The sequence below is a fragment of the Cynocephalus volans genome, chromosome 5 (assembly GCF_027409185.1).
Source record: "Cynocephalus volans isolate mCynVol1 chromosome 5, mCynVol1.pri, whole genome shotgun sequence".
In the NCBI taxonomy this organism is placed as follows: domain Eukaryota; kingdom Metazoa; phylum Chordata; class Mammalia; order Dermoptera; family Cynocephalidae; genus Cynocephalus; species Cynocephalus volans.
The window spans coordinates 103,941,984-103,954,942 of NC_084464.1; positions in this window are offsets into that span (position 1 = coordinate 103,941,984).

Sequence of the window (12,959 nt, forward strand, 5' to 3'; positions counted from 1 at the left end):
GTCCTCATAAAATAGCAGCTAGCTCTTCCCACAGCATGTGACACACACATGCAAGGCACAAGCTGCAATATCTTTTGTGATCTGGTCTCTAAAGTCATATGGCATCTTTCCCACAGTGTCATATTGGTGACACAGTCCAGCTCTATTCAGTATTGGAGAGTACTCACAGGGAGTGTGAATACCAGGAGTTTGGGATTTATTGGGAGGGGGGCATCTTAGAGCTTGGCTGTCAGAGTCCTTTAAGAGAGAAGCTAGGCCTTTCCTATATGTTTTTTCTCCTTCTTCTGACTGGAAACTGGATATGGAACCTCATTCTAGACTGTAAAGATTATGACAAGGCCCTAAGGATTGCAGTGCCATGAGATGAAATGAATCTGTATTTCTGAATAGGATTCCTCTAATCAGATGAGAGGAGACCTGGACATCCTCTAGGTAACAGTGGTCTCATGACATTACTTCTTGATGTAGTAGCTGAATGGGTTCTTGAGTTGTCTCCCCTGAGAACAGAGTTGATTGTGTTTATAATAGGTTGTATGGTATATGGTGTTGGCAGACCATTCTCCATTAATATTTTCATGTTTATGCATGATTCAGTCCTTCAAAGCAAGGGGGCATATTTGAATAGCGAAGGCCTTGGAAACTAGGGATTTAGAGACTTGTCTTCTCTAGAGACATTTGCTTACATTCCGAGATAATAAAAATAAAAATCTTCACCTGTCTTCTGCTGAGAGGATTTGTTTACATTTTAAAATAAAATACATTGTCTTTCTCTCTAAAAGGGAGAATGTGCGTATGTGCCTGCAGCCCCTATATAAGCTCCAAGTCTTATAATTTTGGAAGTCTTCTCCTTTGATTCAGCCCTGCTACACACACAAGTAATATCTGGCTCTCACTCATGTTGCCCCATGCAGACTGGAGTGGGGAACTGGTGCTAAAAAGCTGTTCTGGCTGTTTTTGCTGTAAGTAATAAATTGTTCCTTCTATCCAGAAAACCTTGTTTCTAGATCTATATAGAAGACATATCTATATCTAGATATCTATATCTACATCTACATTTTTATCTATCTATAAAATTATGGCAGGCTAACAAGTAGGGTGATATCTCTGACCTTAGATAGTTTCTGACTTAACAATTATAAACAACATCATGCTAATAAATTAGACAACTTAGATGAAATGAACTAATTCCTTCAAAGTCACAAACTACCAAGCTCATTAAAGAAGAAATAAACTGAATAGACATATGTCTATTAAATAAATAGAATTTGTAGTTAACAACCTTCCTACAGTGAAAACTTTAGTCCTAGATGACTTCACAGGTAAATTCCACCAAACATTGAAAGAAGAAATAATACAAATTCTCCACAAATTCCTCCAGAAAATCAAAACGGAAGGAATATTCCCCAATTTATTCTGAGGCCAAAAGTACTCTTATATCCAAACAAAAGACATTACAAGACATGAAACTACATTATTCCTCATAAACACAGAAACAAATTTTTAAACAAAAATTTTTGCAAATCTAACAAAAGAGATAATATATGATGACAAAGTGAGGTTTATTCCAAGAATATGAGGTTGATTTAACATTTGAAAATCAATTGATGTAATTCACCACATTAACAACCTCAAAAAGAAAAGTCATATGATTATTTTAGTAGACACAGAACATAGTAAATAACCATGTGTTAGGTGATACTTTCTTGAATATGATACCAAAATCACCATCCATTAACAAACAAATTGGTAATTGGACTTTGTCAAAATTAACAACTTTTGCTTTGCAGAAGATACTGCTTGGAGAATGAGAAACAAGCCATATATTGGCTAGAAACTATTTTCAAATCATGTATTTGATAAATGACTTGCAGCTAGAATATATAAAGAATTTTCAAAACTTAGTAGTAAGAAAACAAACAACTTATAAAAATGAGCAAAAATATTTGAACAGACACTTTATTAGAGAAGATCTACAAATGTCAAATAAGCACATGAAAAATGTTCAACATTATTACAATTAGAGAAATTAAAACCACAATGAGATCCCAGTACATGCCTACTACAATGACTAAAATTGAGAAAACTGAAGGCTGGCCAGTTAGCTTGGTTGGTTAGAGTGCAGTGTTATAACACCAAGGTCAAGAGTTTGATCCCAATACTGGCCAACTGCTGGAAAAAAAAAAAAAAATAGACTTTTTGGCAAAGGTGTTTGGGAAATGGAATCTCTCATACTATTCTTGGGAATATAACATGGTACAACCTCTTTTGACAACAATTTGACAATTTCTTAAGAAGTTAAACATATGTCTTCCATATGATCCAATCATTTCATTTCTAGGTATTTATGCAAGACAAATAAAAGCAAGTGTCACACAAAGACACATACACAAATGTTTGTAGCAGTATTATTTGCAATAGCTAAAACCTACAAATAGCTCAAATGTCTATCAGAAGATGAATGGATAAACAAATTATGAAATATGTCACAGTGGAATATTCCTCAGCAATAAACTTAGAATTATACTTGATGATGTTTGCTTCTGCAGCAGAGGAAAATGTAGGAGACAGTAGAAAAGGACCTAGTAGAAGTCAAATAAATCAAAACAAAACACCTTTTGAGAGCATCTTATACCAACAAAAGGCATAAGCAGCTGCAGGACTGGGATTACTTACATGGAGAGTGCCAGGGGAGGGCCGTGCAACTGATCCTGGGACTTACTATGAGATATATTTCCATTCAAAATCGATATGTGACATTGGGTGTGTTCATTTGGGAGCATTTTGGTTACTGTCATATGTCTATTGAATATTACCTGGTGTTATTGGCTTTTCTTTTGTTTTAATTATAATCTCATGTTTCTACATTGTGTCTATTTTTTAGGCCAGGACTTTAAAAGAGCGATGGCCCTTTATAAGTAATTTGAGCCCTCTACGGTGGAAGTGAGTTTGAGACAAATAAACTTTTTGTCACAATCTACTATTTACTTGAGCTATGGGATTTTAAGTAAATGGTCAAATATTATCTCTGCCCTTTAAAATTTTGATTTTACACTATTAATTATACTTCAACTGCCAATCTTTAAATCTCAAAAATAAAACACTGTTCTGAATGGAGTATGCTAACATCAAGTACAAAAAAATATTCCTTTCTGGGTATAGGATGTTCCCACTCAAGTAACATGAAATCAAATGCAGACTTTGGTATATGTGCCATAGTTTCCGTATCTTGGGTTGGAGCATTTACAAAATAGATTCCTTTATTGGGCATTTGATATCACTTTTATTTTCTTCCTGTCAAGCCAATTATCTACTTTTCTTCTAAATACAAAAGATAAGAAAAACTCCAGGCGGCCTAGACCTGTCTCATGCTGATCATATTTAATGATTTTGCTATTAACTTTTTTAGGAGGTAGGAAACAAGGACAAGAAATTGACTTACTAATGGTAACCTGTAGTATTCCTGGTACTCCTTTGTCAGGATTTCTGCTTAATTTTTGATCATCGGCTTTGTTGCTGGCTTTCTCGCTGTCTGTATTCCTATACCTCTTGGTTGGTATAATCTAGTGTAATCCTTTGGTCTCTAGTATATCTCTTCCTTTGAAAACCTAGACTGTGGCCTTAATTCTAATTCAGAGACCTCTGTTCAGTTCAGGTTGTGAGGAAAACAATGAAAGCAGAGGAAAAATTATGAACTAACATTTTGAAAATATATACCATAGGTCACAGAGAGTATTTGGAACATTTACATGTAATTTTATGTAGACTATCATCACTATAGGAGAGCAATTAAGAATAATGTTCTACTAAATTTACATCCGTTGACCTCTTCCTGAGAGGAAACTTAAAAGCAATTCCAGAAACCTTGAGCAGAAGGAGAAAGTAAAAGTTATAAACCATGTATGTGGCTTAAACTTACATGTTGAATTTAGATTATAGTATTTCTGATCAAGAAAATTTAAAGAAAAATATACTGAGCATCTACCATGGGAAAGGAGCTACAGAGGTAAAAAGGATATATAATGACATATCTGTTTTCATGTAGAAACAAACAGCCTAATTTCTACTTATCAGAAATAAACAAGAATTTGAGCGAAGGAGGATGGGGAAGGGGAGAGGGGAGGGGAGAGAGAGAGAGAGAAAAGAGTATGTGAGTATTTTTCAAAGCAGAGATGTCTATAATGTTTATTATTCTGAAATATAAACTCCCTGCTCAATCTCCCCAAATCCTCAGTAATGTTTTGGGAGTCCTGTTGTATAAGTTTATGCAAGAAACTGGTTTCCATAAATAGGTGTGTGTTTAGTTTCCTATTGCTGTTATGACAAATTACCACAAGCCTATTGGTTTTACAGAATACAGATTTATTATCTTACAGTTCTGGAGGTCAGAAGTCTGAAAATGGGTCCTACATGGCTAAAGTCAAGGTGTCAGCAGGGCTAGCTCCTTCTGGATGCTCTAGGGAAGAATGTGTTCTTTCTTTTCCAGGTTCTTGAGGTTTCTGTATTCTTTGGCTTGTGGCTCCTTCTTTCATCTTCAAAGCTAGCATCATAATTTCTTCACATGTCTCTCAGTCTGGCCTGTGCGTCTGTGGTCACATTTTCTCTGACTCTGACTCTCCTGCTGTCCTCTTTCCCTTATAAGGACCCTTGTCCTTATTATGTGGGCCCACCCACATAATCCAGGATAACTGCTCCAATCTCAAGTTTCTTAGCCACATCTCAGAAGTCCCTTTTGCCATGCATATAACATAACAGGGAAAGTTTTGGGGAATTAGTATGTAGACATCTCTGGGGCTCTACTACCCTGCCTAGCACAGGGTTCCTGTGAAGAAGAATGAAGAGTACGGTGGAACAGAGTGATGACCTTGAAAACGCACCAATTCAGTGGAAGCAAGGGGCTTGAAGCCAGAAGGGTTTAGGAGACTGTGCCTTCCATGGTTTTTGAGCAGCACAATGACATGATCATAATATCTGTGCTGTAGAAAACTAATTTTGTGATAATATGATAGATGGGCTGTAGCGTAAAATAAATAAAATAATAGCTAAATAACAGCTCAAGGGAACAATAGGTTTGTCACAATGCTGTATGTGATTAATTGCCAAAAGAATTCTACACAATAATTGCTACTGGAATTTTTTAAGAGTAAGTTTGGATAATGATGATTAGTGAAACTGTTCTAATGAGGCCAAGGACATGAATTGATTTCTTTTTGGTCAAAATTCTTCATTAAGTTAAACACTTAATCACAACCAATCATTTTGCAACTGGAGGGTGGGAGAGGCATAAAGAAAATCAAGTAAAAAAGCAAGGTAGAATCGTACTAACATTTCATCTGTATGAAAAAATTTCATCATTCATGTCCTTCTGATGATGTTAGTACAGTATATTTTAAATTTGGTACTTTACTCATATAATTAGACAAAATAGGTTTTATAAGATTCATACATTTGTGACTATAAATATTTTTTAATTTTTTGTCATAGACATGCTTCTAAATATTTGTGTAAGTAAAATTTATGTAAATTTCTTAATATTTCAAATATATTTTTACATAAACTATGAAAAATCAGTATGCAATTTTCTTGAAGGAAAAAATTATGTAGGAATAAGTATTGTAATACAAAGTTTTCTTGATGAGCATAAATTTATTTTTACTTTTTGAATTTTTTATTAAAACACTGAATGTACATATTTATGGGGGTACAGAGTTATATTACAATACATGTATAAAATGTGTGATGATCTATTCAGGGTATTCAGCACATTCATCATTGCAAAACTTAATCATTTCTTTGTAATGTGAACTTTTGATTTCTTCTCCTAGTCATTTGATAACATGCAGTAAATCATTGTTAATTATAGATTCTTGGGTCGACTGTATACCAATAGCACTTATTTTTCCTATTTCATTGTAACTTTGTATCCATTAACCAGCATCTTACTATTCTCCCTTCGCTCTTCCCTTTCCTGCCTCTAGTAACCACCGTTCTCTATCCCATTAGCAGTTCAACTTATTATTCTTATTATTTATTTTGTTTTTTGTTTGTTTGTTTCCTTTTCTTTTTTACAATGAATAAAACACATTGAGTGAGAACAGGTGGTATTTCTCTTTCTGTGCCTGGCTTATTTCACTTAACGTAATTTTCTCCAAGCTCATCCATGTTGCTTCGAATGGCAGTATTTTATTCCTTTGTATGGGAGAGTAGTATTTCATTGTGTATATGTACCACAATTTCTTTATCCAATCATCTGTCCATGGACATTTATGTTGGTTCCACGTTTTGGCTACTGTGATAAACTTAGGAAAATAGATATCCCTTTGACATGATGCTCTCCATTACTTTGAGTATATAGAAAGCACTGGGATTGCTAGTTCATATGGTAGTTCTATCTGTAGTTGTTCGAGAAAATTCCATACTGTTTTCCAAAGTAGCTGTACTAATTTATAGTCTCAACAACAATCATAAGGATTCCCCTTTCTCCACCTTCTCACCAGCATTTTTTATTTTCTGTCATTTTGATAATAGCCAGTCTGACTGGAGTGAGATGATATGTCAATGTGTGTGTGTTGTTTATTTATTTTTTGGTGGTTGGCTGGTATGGGGACCCAAATCCTTGATGCTGGTGTTATAACAGCGTGCTTTAACCACCTGAGCTAACTGGCCAGCCCTCAGTGTGGTTTTGATTTATGTCTCCCTGATGATAAGTGAGGTTGAACATTTTTTTCATATACCCTCTTGGACATTTGTATGTCTTCTTTTGAGAAATGTCTATTCAGATCCCTTGCCCTTTATCTATCTATCTATCTATCTATCTATCTATCTATCTATCTATCTATCATCTATCTATTTATTTATTTATTATTTTATTTATTTATTTTCCTATGGAGTTGTTTGAGTTCATTGTACATGCTAGATATCAGCCTCTTGTCAGATGCACAGTTTGCAAATATTTTCTCTCATTCTGTAGGTGGTTTCTTTGCTCTGTTCATTATTTCCTTTGCTCTGCAGAAGCTTTTTATTTTGATAAAATCCCACTTATTTATTTTTGCTTCTGTTGCCTGTGCTTTTGAGGTCTTATTCATAAAATCTTCACCTAGTCCAATGTCCTACAGCATTTCCCCTGTGTTTTCTTCTTGAAGTTTTATAGTTTCAGCTCTTACATTTAAGTCTTTAGTCCATTTTGAGTTGATTGTTGTATATGATGAAAGAAGAGTCTAGTTTCATTCTTCCACATGTGGATATCCAGTTTTCCCACCACCATTTTTTGAAGAGGCTGTCCTTTCCCCAATGTATGTTTTTAGCACCTATGTCAAACATCAGTTGGCTGTAAATATGTAAATTTATTTCTGGTTTTTAAAATTCTGTTCCATTGGTCCAAGTGTCTATTTTTATACCAGTACCATGCTGTTTTTGTCACTATAACTTAGAAATATATTTCAAAGTCAGGTAGTGTAATGCCTCCCATTTTACTCTTTTTTTTTTCAGTATTGCTTTGGCTATTTGAGGTCTTTTGTTATTTCACATGAATGTTAGGATTTCTTTTTCTATTTCTGAGAAGAATGTCATTGGTATTTTGATAAGGATTGCATTAAATCTGTAGATCACTTTGGGTAGTATAGTCATTTTCACATTAATTCTACCAATACATGAGCATAAAATGTCTTTCCATTTTTGTGTGCCCTTTCTAACGTCTTTCATCAGTGTTTTGTAGTGTTCGTTATAGATATCTTCCACTTCCTTGGTTATATTTATTCCTAGATGTCTTATTTTTTTGGTATAATTGTAAGTGGGATTGCTTTCTTAATTTTTATTTCTTCTAGTTTGTTGTTGGCATAGAGAAACTCTGTGGATTTTTGTATATTGATTTTATATCCTGCAAGTTTACTGAATTTTTAAATGAGCTTTAAGAGTTTTTTGATGGAGTCTTTACTTTTATTTATTTTTTAGTTTTCTTTATTTATTTTGATTGGGGAGTGGAAGTTTATTTTGGATAGTGCATGTTATTTATTCTTTGGAAAACTGGACAACCAGAATAAGAGAGAAGAATATATTTATATTTAAATTATTATATGACTGTCAACAACTCTGCTTGGATAGTATTTGGGTCAGGTCAATGGGGAAAAAAAGCTTCTTGGTGGAGTCTTTAGTTTTTTCTATACATAAGATTCAGGTCATCTGCAAACAGTGACAATTTGACTTCCTCTTTTCAATTTGTATACCCTTTACTCCTTTCTCTTGTCTAATTCCTCTGGCTAGAACCTCCAGTACTATGTTAAATAGGAGTGTTTTGTTTATTCTTAGAGGAAAAGCGTTGCTTTTCCCTGTTTAGGATGATGTCAGTTTTAGGTCTGAGATATATAGCTTTTATTGTGCTGAGATACTTTCCTTCTATGCCTAATTTGGTAAAAGTTTTTATCATGAAGGGATGTTGAATTTTATAAAATTCTTTTCCATGTTTATTGAGATAATCACATGATTTTTGTCGTTGATTTTGCTGATGTGGTGTATTACATTTATTGACTCATGTATGTTGAATCATCCTTGCAGCTCTGGGATAAACCCCACTTGATTGTGGTGTATAATCTTTTTGATGTGACATTGGGTTCTCTTTTCTAGTATTTTGTTGAGAATTTTTGCATCTAAGTGTATTAAGGATATTGGCCTATAATTTTATTTTTTTGTTCTGCCTTTTTCTGGTTTTGATATCAAGGTGATGCTGGCCTCATAGAATAAGTTTGGGAGAATATTCTGTGCTTCAATGTTTTGAAATAATTTGAGAGAATTGGTATTAAATATTCTTTAAACTTTGGTAGAGTTCAGCAGTGAAGCCACTTAGTTCTGGGCTTTTATTTGTTGGTAGACTCCCAATTAGTTATTAGATCTTGTTGCTTGTTAATGGTCTGTTCTGTTTTCAGTTTCTTGCTGGTTCAGTCTTGGTAGGTTGTATGTGTCCAGAAATTTATCCATTTCCTACAGATTTTCAAATTTGTTGTTGTATAGTGATTCATAATAGTCTCTAATGATTTTTTGTATCTCTGTGGAATTTCAATGTCTCCTTTTTCATTTTGTTATTTGGAGCTTCTCTCTTCTTTTGGTTAGTCTAGCCAATGGTTTGTCTATTTTTTTTATCTTCCCAGGAAACCAAATTTTTGTTTCATCAATCTTATGCATCTTTTTTGTTGGTCTATTTTTCATTTAGTTATGCTCTTATCTTTTTTATTTCTTTTCATCTACTAATTTTGGGGTTGGATTGTTCTTGCTTTTCTAGTTCCTTGAGGTGTAACGCTAGGTTATTTATTTGAGATCTTTCAGTTTTTTTGATGTAAGCACTTCTTGCAATAAACTTCCCTCTTAGTACTGCTTTTGCAGTATCTCAAAGGTTTTGGTCTATTGTTCTTGTATTTTCATTTGCTTCAAGGAATTTTTTGATTTCCTGCTTTATCTCTTCTTTGACTCATAGGTCGTTCAGGAGCATATTGTTTAATTTCCATGTATTTGTATAATTTCCAAAGTTTCTCTTGTTATTAACTTCTAGTTTTATTCTATTATGGTCTGAAAAAATACTTGTTATGATATCAATCTTTTTAAATTTGTTGAGACTTGATTTGTGGCCTAACATGTGATTTATCCTAGAGAATAATCTGTGTGCTGATGAAAAGAATGTATATCTTATAATTGTTGGATGAAATGTTCTGTAAGGTCTGTCAAGTACATTTGGTCTAAAGTACAGCTTAAATCCAATATTTCTCTGCTAACATTTTGTCTACATGTTCTGTACAATGCTGAGGGAGTGGTATTGAAGTCCCTGACTATTATTGTATTGGCATCTATCTCTCCCTTTAGATGCAACAACATTTGCTTTATATATCTAGGTGCTCAATATTGGGTGAATATATATTTATGATTGTTGTACCTTCTTGTTGCATTGATCCCTTTATCATTATATAATGTAATTATTTGTCTCTTTCTATAGCTTTTGGTTTAAAGTCTATTTTATCCAATATAAGTATAACCACTCCTGCTAATTTTTGGTTTCTATTTCTGTGAAATATCTTTTCCAACCCTTCACCATCATTCTATGTGTGTCTTTACTGGCAGAGTGAGTTTCTTGTCAGTAGCACATAGTTGGGTCTAGTTTTTAAATCCATTCAACCAGTCTATATCTTTTAAGTGGAGAATTTAATCCATTACATTCAGGGTTATTATTGAAGGGTATTGCTTTACTCCTGCCATTTTATTAATTTTTTTTATGGTTGTTTTATATTTTTTTGTTAATTTCTTTCCCTTTTATTATTTTTTGTAGTGATAAAAATACAGTTTCTTTCTTTTTCCCATTTGCATATCTGCTCTATTAGTGGGTTTGTTCTTTCTCATGTTTTCATGATGGTAGTTATCATTCTTTTGATTCAAGATGTAGGACTCCCTTGAAGATTTCTTATGGGGTGATAAATTCACACAGTTTTCGCTAGTCTGGGAAAAACACTATTTCTCCTTCATTTCTGAAGGATAGCTTTGTTGGGTATAGTATTCTTTATTCTTGGCTTTTTTTTTTTTTTTTTTTTTTTAGCACTTTGGATATATTGTCCTGCTCACTCCTTGCCTATAAGATTTCTGTTGAGAAGTCTTCTGTTAGTCTGATGGGGATTCCCTTACAGGTGGCTTTATACTTTTCTCTTGCTGTTTTTAGAATTCTTTCTTTGTCTTTGACATTTGACAATTTGACTATAATATGTCATGGGAGGACCTTTTTGGGTTGAATCTGTTTGGGGATCTTTGAGCTTCCCCCTGATCTGTATTTCTATATGTCTCCCAGTACTTGGGAAGCTTTCAGCTATTATTTCATTAAATCAGCTTTTAATGCCTTTTCTTTTCTCTTCTCCTTCTGACATCCATAATACAGATGTTTGTATGATTAAGGTTCTCCAATAGATCTTGTAGGCCTTCTTCATTTTTAAAAAAAATTCTTTTTTCTTTTTTTGGTCTCACTAGGTTAATTCAAAAAGCCTGTTATTGAATTCAGAAATTCTTTCCTCTGCTTGTTCTAGCCTGTTGTTAAAGTTTTCAGATGTATTTTTTATTTCATTGAATGAATTCTTCAGTTTCAGGATTTCTGCTTGGTTCTTTTTTTATTATATCTATCTCCTTGTTGAATTTCTCCTTGAGGTCCTGGATTCTTTTTCTGACTTCAATGTGATTTCTATCTATATTTTCTTGCATAATGTTGAGTTTGCTTAAGATTACCATTTGGAATTTCTCTTTAGGCATTTCACAGGTTTCCTGTTGTTTGGGGTGTGGTACTGGAGAATTATTGTCTTCCTCTGGGGATGTCATGTTTCCCTGCTTTTTCATGCTTCTCATATATCTGCATTGATGTCTGGCATCTGGCGGGCAATAGTTTCTTCTAATTTTTGGAGTCATTTTTGAAGGGAGCAACTCTTACTTGAAGAAATTCTCTATATTGACAGTTGGGTTGGGCATTTTAGGTTTGGTCCTTGGTGAGTGTGGTAGGGTAGTCTTCACGTGACTTCTTTGACTATATTCAATCTTAGAGTTGTCTGTGAGTATCTTCATGACCTAGACCGTGGGGCCCTCAGCAGCTTCTTGTTGGGGTGGTTGACACTGGGCAGGGTTGTTGTGGCTGTGAGCAGGGCCTCAAGTACCTTGGGCATTTTCTATTGTGCTCAGTGCTTCCTAAGCTGAGGCAAGTGATGCTGTATGGGGTCTCTCAGGTCACTATTGAGGCTACAATTACTGAGGCAGGTGTTGTAGCCACAGGCTGTTCCTTTGCTAACATGAATAGATGTATTAGTCTGTTTTTGATCTTATAACAAAATACTTGGAACTGGGTAATTTGCAAAATGAAATTTATTGCTTATATTTTCAGAGGCTGGGAAGCCCAAAGTCCAGGGAACATATCTGGTGAGAGCCTTGTTAGTGGGCAACAACTCTTCACAGCATAGCAGGATGTCACATGGCAGATGGCAGAGGCAAAGAAAGAGCCAATTCCTCACTCCTTCTCCTTTTGTAGCCCTCAGAACCACGCCTGTGATCACCATTATTAATCCACTTACTAGGGCATGGTCCTCACAATCTAGACACCTCTTCAAGACCCCATCTTTCTTTCTTTTTTTTTAAGGCCCCATCTTTCAATTACCAAATAAGATTTCCCACAGTGAATAGTTTCCGTGGGGATTAAGCTTCAATACATGGACATTGGGGGACACAATTCAATTCATGGCCATGGGGCTGCAGGGATATTAAGTGGGTTGTGCACCCCTGGGAGAAGCTCTGGGGCACTTCTTTATGTCACTGGGTGAGGTGGGTAGGCTCTCTGAAGCTTCCCTGCTGGAACATTTGGATCTAGGCAAGTTTACCAGAGATGTGGGACTGCACGCATCCAGGAAGGGCCAGATCATTCCCCACACCCTCTCTGCTGGGGTGAGATACTCTAGTGGGCTCATTGAATTTGGCAGGTCTCTGACTTTCCAGGAGAAGGTAGGCACAGATCTGGACAAGTTTACCAGAGATGTGTGGTATTGGGTGTACCTGGGAGGGGCTGATGTATTCCCTGAACTCTCTCTGTTGGGGTGGGATACTCCAGCTGGCTCAATAAGTTGGGCTGGTCTCTGAGTTCTCAGGGGGAGGTGTGCATGGATCTAGGCAAGTTTACTAGAACAATGCCAGATAGGGTGGGGCTGGGGCATTTGCTGCACCCATTCTGTTGGGGTGGAGGCTCTAGCAGGCTCACAAGATTTGGGCAGGTCTTTGTATCCTGCATCCTATTCCAAAATGGTGATATCCAGTGACAGCCTGGGAATGAGGGGGATGAGGGGACTCAGTGTAGACTTCACCTCTGGAAAATTGCAGTTATGTGGGCTCTTAGATGCTCCTCACACTGGGCTCACTGCCCACAAGGGCCATGTGTTTACCTTGCAGCTTGAATTGCAGGCATATGCAGT